Source organism: Notolepis coatsorum (assembly GCF_963971535.1).
Source record: "Notolepis coatsorum genome assembly, chromosome: 1".
Classification (NCBI taxonomy): domain Eukaryota; kingdom Metazoa; phylum Chordata; class Actinopteri; order Aulopiformes; family Paralepididae; genus Notolepis; species Notolepis coatsorum.
The window spans coordinates 114,461,481-114,469,981 of NC_140165.1; positions in this window are offsets into that span (position 1 = coordinate 114,461,481).

Sequence of the window (8,501 nt, forward strand, 5' to 3'; positions counted from 1 at the left end):
AAAGGGGGTTCATATCTTTGATTGGATTACGATGATGATGAAGCTGGTGGTGGTGGTGATGCTGGATGGAGGAAGGCTGGAGGAGGGTGAGGGGAACGGCGTGGGGCGGCACAGTTGAGGTGAGGTTTTTTGGGGGGGTTCACATGAAAATAAAAGATTGTCACTTCTACAGAGGGTTTAAAGTAGGGCTTTTTGGTTCTTGGAGATGTAGAAAAAAACAACTTTCTTCTCTAGAAGTAATTTCTTTCTTTCCTTTTTGTTCGTTGTCTGATGATGATGATCGCCAGTTCGGCCAGGGATCTAGAAATCTAAAAGGTTCAAAGTTCCTAAAGTTCCACACAGATAGGACAGTCCAGGGTCTTCATCTTCTTTCTATAGGGGGGGGTGTTCCATCGATGTCTACACTCTCTCTCTGCATGTCTGTTCTACTCTGCTGTTTATTAAAGTGAGTCACGACTTTGATCACTTGTTTTGACCACTCCTGTCACTTTTTTCCCCTGTTATTTATTCAGTTTTCTTTACATGCGGTTCTAAAAAAAATTAAAAGGCAAAAAGATTTTTGAGGAATAGAGACTGTAAAAGAGGGAGCGATTGATGGACGGAGGGATGGAAGCGAGAGATGCAACAGAGGACTAAAGAGAGAGGGAGAGAGAGAGAAAAAGACCTTTATAAAAACCTGCTCATGGAAATCTCTCTCTTCTCTCTCCTTTAAGTCACGTTGTTCCACGCGGAAGATTCCAGATTCTTTGGAGATACGGAACTGGAACTCTTGCTTTGACGACGTCCTTGTTGGAACACAGTGTGGAAGCCAACAAACTTTGTAGTTTTTTTTTTTTTTGCTGGGATTCTGCCCTTTTTAACCACCTGGCTCTATAAAAGCCCGGGTTCTTCAACAGAAGAGCCTCCTCTTCTCAACCTTCTGAAACGGACTCTTGACTGAGCCTCGGACGCTGTGGGTCCCTCCCACACACACACAACCTAACAAACACCATCCCCCACACACACACACACTCGTACTCAAACCCCACACACAGACACTCGTACTCAAACCCCACACACAGACACATGGCTGATGGTTGGATGAATGACGGACTGTTTTAAGGCAAAAGGTCTTCTGTATCCTTGAGACGCGAAAGGACCTTCTACACCATCTAACCATCGCACCCCGAAATAGACTCCTTGTACGCCCTCCTCCACGCCAACACATTCTCTCTCTCCTAGTGGTTGTTGAACTGACCGTCATCTAGAATAGATTAACCTCATCCCTCGTTCTTCTCTCACTTTAACTGCCTTTTATTTCTCCTTTTTTGTTGTCTTCACAAATCTCTCTCTCTCTCTTCCCCCCTCCCCTGAGGCCAATTTGACTTGATGTTATCGTTGTCCATTCTTTACGGACTGCACCTTTTTATTCAAAAAAAGTCTGCCTTTTATTTGGATTTTTTTTTTCTCCTGTTATCGCTGGTTTTTCTTTTTCTTTCTTTTTTAATAAAGAGTTGTGCACTGGAAAAGAGGGAGGGAGGATGGGTTGGAGGGTTGGTTTGGGGGGGGGGGGTAGCTGATTTACTTTAAGTTGCCTTTACTTTGAAGAATGAATGAAAATGTAGTTGTCTATTTTTCTTTTCTTAGTTGCATATGTCACCACCACGCAAATTATCCTTAATTTGTGTCGAGAATGAAAAACATGTTGATTATTTTGTTTTGTATAGTTCTCTGGGCTGCATCACGCCTTCCTACATGTCAGCCCTGACACAGGCCCTGCAGACCTCTCACCTTCTCTTTCTCCTGCTCTCTCTCCACCCCTCCCTGTGTCTCTCCCTCTCACCTTCTCTTTCTCCTGCTCTCCCTCCCTCCCTCCCTGTGTCTCCCTCTCACCTTCTCTTTCTCCTGCTCTCTCCCTCCCTCCCTGTGTCTCCCTCTCACCTTCTCTTTCTCCTGCTCTCTCTCCACCCCTCCCTGTCTGTGTCTCTCCCTCTCACCTTCTCTTTCTCCTGCTCTCTCCACCCCTCCCTCCCTGTCTGTGTCTCCCTCTCACCTTCTCTTTCTCCTGCTCTCTCTCCACCCCTCTCTCCCTCTCTCTCTCTCACCTTCTCTTTCTCCTGCTCTCTCTCCACCCCTCCCTGTCTGTGTCTCCCTCTCACCTTCTCTTTCTCCTGCTCTCTCTCCACCCCTCCCTGTCTGTGTCTCTCCCTCTCACCTTCTCTTTCTCCTGCTCTCTCCACCCCTCCCTCCCTGTCTGTGTCTCCCTCTCACCTTCTCTTTCTCCTGCTCTCTCTCCACCCCTCTCTCCCTCTCTCTCACCTTCTCTTTCTCCTGCTCTCTCCACCCCTTCCTGTCTGTGTCTCCCTCTCACCTTCTCTTTCTCCTGCTCTCTCTCCACCCCTCCCTGTCTGTGTCTCCCTCTCACCTTCTCTTTCTCCTGCTCTCTCTCCACCCCTCCCTCCCTCCCTGTCTCCCTCTCTCTCACCTTCTCTTTCTCCTGCTCTCTCTCCACCCCTCCCTGTCTCTCCCTCTCTCTCACCTTCTCTTTCTCCTGCTCTCTCTCCACCCCTCCCTGTCTCCCTCTCTCTCACCTTCTCTTTCTCCTGCTCTCTCTCCACCCCTCCCTGTCTCCCTCTCTCTCACCTTCTCTTTCTCCTGCTCTCTCCACCCCTCCCTGTCTCTCCCTCTCTCTCACCTTCTCTTTCTCCTGCTCTCTCCACCCCTCCCTGTCTCTCCCTCTCTCTCACCTTCTCTTTCTCCTGCTCTCTCCACCCCTCCCTGTCTCTCCCTCTCTCTCACCTTCTCTTTCTCCTGCTCTCTCTCCACCCCTCCATGTATCTCTCTCACCTTCTCTTTCTCCTGCTCTCTCCACCCCTCCCTGTGTCTCTCAGTATCTCTCTCTCCACCCCTCCCTGTCTCTCTCAGTATCTCTCTCTCCACCCCTCCCTGTCTCTCTCAGTATCTCTCTCTCCACCCCTCCCTGTCTCTCTCAGTATCTCTCTCTCCACCCCTCCCTGTGTCTCTCTCAGTATCTCTCTCTCCACCCCTCCCTGTCTCTCTCAGTATCTCTCTCTCCACCCCTCCCTGTCTCTCTCAGTATCTCTCTCTCCACCCCTCCCTGTCTCTCTCAGTATATCTCTCTCCACCCCTCCCTGTGTCTCTCTCACCTTCTCTTTCTCCTGCTCTCTCCACCCCTCCCTGTGTCTCTCAGTATCTCTCTCTCCACCCCTCCCTGTCTCTCTCAGTATCTCTCTCCACCCCTCCCTGTGTCTCTCTCAGTATCTCTCTCCCCTCCCTGTCTCTCTCAGTATCTCTCTCCACCCCTCCCTGTGTCTCTCTCAGTATCTCTCTCCCCTCCCTTGCCCATTTCCCCCCCTCTCACTACGTGTTCCCAAAGAGTAAAGCAGACAACATGACCAGCTGTCTATTGAGTATTTAAAAGATAAAGAACATGGTGTGTATGTGTATAAATACAGATCACTGGAAAAACTAAAAATCATGAACGGTGAAATTTATTTTCTTTTCTCTTGATTTGATGATATATTTGTGTCGTTGAGAGAATTTTTCTTTGGGGGGGGGGGGGGGGGGGGGGTGGATGACGGTCGGTCGTAACAGATCATATAATTTGCTGCCTTTTCAGTGTAGTGCACATTTTCAGACACACACCTTTTATGTGTATTATGTGTGATGCTGGTGGTGGTGATAATATGACTACTACTCCTTCACTATTGCCTGTGTTGTTGTTGTTGTGGGGGGAGGGGCAGGGCCTTTACTGTAGTAGTCATTTGTTTTGAATCATCGCCTTATTATTACATTGAAGTCCAGAATGGCTTGAAAGAGTGAATGAAACTGAAAGAGAGAGAGAGAGAGATGGGGGGTGGATAAGAACGGATTAGAGATTCACGTCAAGGCGAGCTTAAGGACAAAGCCAAAATTAAATGGAAGCCTTCAGACAAAACACCTAACCGCTCTGTACGAGTGTCTTTTTGAATGGTTTTATTTTTTTATTTTTTATTTTTTTAAGGGCCGACGTACTCCCAGTCATATGACTCAATAGGAATAAACCCTCTTACTTAATTTTATTTAATTTTCCTGCCTCTCGAGAGGAGAATGAGATTGTTGTCATTACTGGAGCACAAGCACATCCCCGGCCTCGCAGAGATGTTAACAGATATTGTTTTGGCACTAGATGTTTTAAACTATGTTCCTTCTGCGTGAATCGGTTTGTTGTAACGGAAGGACAATGTGAGGACGAAGCAGACTTTTCTCCTTCTTTTTGTATGAAGGAATCCCCAAGTCCTCGGTGTTGGAAGAGAGACTCCCGCCCGGCGCTGAATCATCTCTCCGTCTCCCTCTCTCTCTTTGTGCCACCAGTCGAGCGAGCGAGCTCTCTGTCTATGGAGGGTAGCGTGGGGTAATTGGGGCAGGAGCAGGGGGTAAACAGGTTAACACTTCTTTCGACGATGACACTGTCATTTTCTTTCCGTTGTTTTTAATACGTCTTTTGTTTATTTGTCGTTTTCTTTTTTTTTTGTCTTGGAAAGTTGATCATTGTATTAAGGTGCTGGGTATTGGATTCTAATTATTATTATTATGGCTGTTGCTGTTTTATTATCCTCTTTCAGGGTTGATTTATTTTACATTATTTCGTTTTACATTATTGCTGTAATCTACATTGATTTTAAAAAGAAAATAATTGTTTTTCAAGGCAAAACTGTAAGTGTAGTGGTGGAACAGATGGGGAGGGGGATCGACTCCAGAAAAAAAAATGTATTTGTTTTTTTTGTGCAAAGACGAAATGATGAAAAATTACAATGATAGTAATAAAAACAATGATATTAAAAATTTTAAAACTGGTTGCATTTAAAACCAGCTTAACAAAAAATATATATATTTTTGTGTCCTTGTTTCGTTTTGTTGCCGTATTTGTTTGTTTTTCTGAGCTGTTTCACAGCAAAGGTGAGAGGTCAAAAGCAAGGTGTAAATCAGGTCCAGTCATGCTGGTGTAGACATGGGACCAGTGTTCGACCACAGTGGTTGCCTATACGGGAGTTACTACACGCCTCGCTCGCGGTTCTGGTTTCCAGACGAGGTGCTACACTGGTCATTCTCAATTATTTAATAGCGTTTCACTCCTAACAGAATTTAGGTCATCTTGCAGCCGACAGGGAAGGTATGTCAGTAGTCTATATTTCATTATAAGGCCTACCCTTGACTAAAGTCCAGGACTAATTAGAATGTGAATATATTTATCACATTTGTACTTATTTGACTTTCCCCACATGCAATAATACAAAAGCACCGTTCTTATTTATTTTTGGCCTTTTTACCTTTTCTCCCATCCCCCAATTTTATCTTTATGCCTATTCCCTCCTGGTCATTGCTATCCTACTGTCAGTGTAGGGAGGGTGTAGACTACCGTACTTTTCGGACTATAAGCCGCGGCTTTTTCACCCATTTTTCGACCCTGCGGCTTATATAACGGTGCGGCTTATATGTGACTCGACGTGACCAAACCCGAAAATGTAAAAATCTAAATATTGCTTTTTTGACTGCATTGAAATGTTATTTATCTGTTCCCTTATTTGCTAAACTTAATACAACTTGTAAATGAGTTAATTCTTGTTATTTGTCCGACAGTATTGTGTCCCAATGCTAATTACATATGGTAATTAAACATTAAAACACCTGCGGCTTATAGTCCAGTGCGGCTTATATATGTACACATCATTCAATTTAGCTGCTGCGGCTTATAGTCAGGTGCGGCTTATAGTGCGAAAAGTACGGTAGATGCCATCTCCCCCAGACCCCCTCCCTGCTGAACAGATCAGTAGGAGTTGCTGTTGCAACAATCAGGACTCTTATCCCTGTTGGTAGGGAGTAGGGACGACCATTATAAAGACTAGATGGCGTAAGGCAGAGTCCCGTGTAGTTCACCGGTGGCCATCTTGCTCCGGTTCATTGCTTGATTGATGGACAATTTTATTAACAGATTGCAGAATGGGTACAATACAGTACGGCTCAATACACACAATAGTTAAGGGGATGCAGACCAGAGAAAGACTTTCGTCTTGTTTACATCAGGGTCCCCCATTTTCAATTCATCAGGACATATGACATACAGATAGACAGTAGGCTATATCTATACATTTATGACATACCAGATTTACAAATACAGTACTGAACAAAAAGTTTAAAAAAATAAAATATATATATACATTTGACGAAGAAACTACATTGCAGGTGGGGGGGGGACTGTACATTGGAGGGGGTGGGGGTAACTACATTGGATTATCGACAAAACCTTACTTGGTCCCAAGAAGAGGGTCTCGTGTATTACTGGGTTAGGACATTTACTGTACATTGGAGGGGGTTGCGTTAGGACATTTACAGGGGCCAGTTTCAAATTGCAGTCTCCCGTAGGTGCTCCTTGATGGTGGTTTTAAAAGTGGGTAGTGATTCACATTCCTTTACAGCTTTGGGTAGGGCGTTCCACATTGATGTGGTATAATTGCGAAACGTGTTTAGTCCCTTCTTTGAGCCGAATCTGGGTTTAACATGATGATTTGTGGAGCTCCCTCTGGTGTTGTGATCGTGGTATTCACTGACCTTTGGGAAGTATTTTGACATGTACATGGGTACCTTAGTCGTGTAGTGTATCTTGTAGACCAGGCCCATTGCAAGTTGCTGTACTCTCTCGTCTACTCTAAGCCATCCTAGGTTGTTAAAGTGAGCAGGGGTGAGGTGGGTTCTAGGAGTCAGGTCAAGTAGTAGTCTGACCAGTTTGTTTTGAGATGTTTGTAATTTAGTTTTTAGCGCCTTTGAGGTGCTTTGGTACCATGAGGTGCAAGCATAGTCGTAGTACCCTTGAATGAGTGCTCCTGCCAGAGTCTTCAGGGTATTCTTGTTTACCAGGGAGGAGATCCGGTACAAGAATCTAGTTCGTTGGTTGACTTTTTTTTATTACATTGGATGCCATTTTGTCACAGGAGAGATTAGCCTCTAGGATGGAACCCAGGTAGGTAATTTCATCTTTCCTTGTGACAATATTGTCACTCACTGTAACTGAGAAGCCGTCGGTCTTGCTGAGTTTGTTATTTGATCCGAAGAGAATGGACTCTGTTTTGCCCATGTGTAATGATAGTTTGTTATCGGCGAGCCAGGTGCAGATTTTGCCTAGTTCCGAGCTGAGGGTTTTCTTCAACCTGTAACTTGTTCTTGTCAGAGACCAGCAGGGCTGAGTCGTCCGCGCACAGGAACAAGTTGCAGTCACAAGCTGACGACATGTCATTTGCATAAATTAGGAACAGTAGTGGTCCTAGTATGCTTCCTTGTGGAACACCACAGCTCACTGGGAGGGGGGGGGGGGATAGGGTACCGTTTACCTCCACCATCTGTTCTCTCCCCTCCAGGTAGGATTGCATCCAGCTCACTGATAGACTATCAAAACCAATTGCTTTTAGCTTGTCAATCAGAATGGAGTGATTGACAGTGTCGAAGGCCTTCTGTAGGTCCAGCATGACCATGCCGCAGTATTTGCCAGCGTCCACCTCTTGTTTGATGTGGTCGTTCAAATAGAGAAGGCATGTGTCAGTGGAGTGGGATGTTCTGAAGCCAGATTAGATGACAGAGTACAGCAACTTGCAATGGGCCTGGTCTACAAGATACACTACACCACTAAGGTACCCATGTACATGTCGAAATACTTCCCAAAGGTCAGGGAATACCACGACCACAACACCAGAGGGAGTTCCACAAATCATGTTCAACCCAGATTCGGCTCAAACAAGGGACTAAATACGTTTTGCAATTATGCCACATAATTTTTTTACAGCCGTAAAGAAATTTGAATCCCTACCCACCTTCAAAACCGCTCTCAAAGAGCACCTACGAGAGGCTGCGACTCGAAACCCCCCCCCCCCCCCCCTAATGTACAGTTTCCTCCCACCCCCTCCTAATGTACAGTTTCCTCCCCCTCGTATGTATATTTTTTCTGTTAGGATGTTATATATTTTCTGATAGGATCTCTGTTTAACAGTATTGTATATTTGCATATCTAGTATGTCACAAACGTAACAGTACTGTATACCTGTACAGTATGTCATGATGTATATCTGTATGTTATATATGTCATTATGAATTGAAAATGGGGGACCCTGATGTAAACAAGACGAAAGTCTTTCTCTGGTCTGCATGCCCTTTTTTATTTTAGCCTTTATTTACCCAGGGTAGGTTCGCTGAGCACGGATGCTCTTTTTCAGCTACATCCTGCTTCACATTCACACCTGGGAGCTGCCCAGTACAACCACAGTCAGACACCGTTGGCCACTGAGTAACTCCACTGGAGCAGTTGGGGGTTAAGTGCCTTGCTCAAGGGCACTTCAGCGGTTGGTGTTAAGGGTATGGGAGAGAGTTATTAATTCACTTCCCCAGCGCAGATTTTTTTCTGCCGGTCCGGAGTGAAAGATAACAGTGTTTCTAGCCTTTAATAATTTCTCTCACTAGTCACCTGCTGTTCCGTG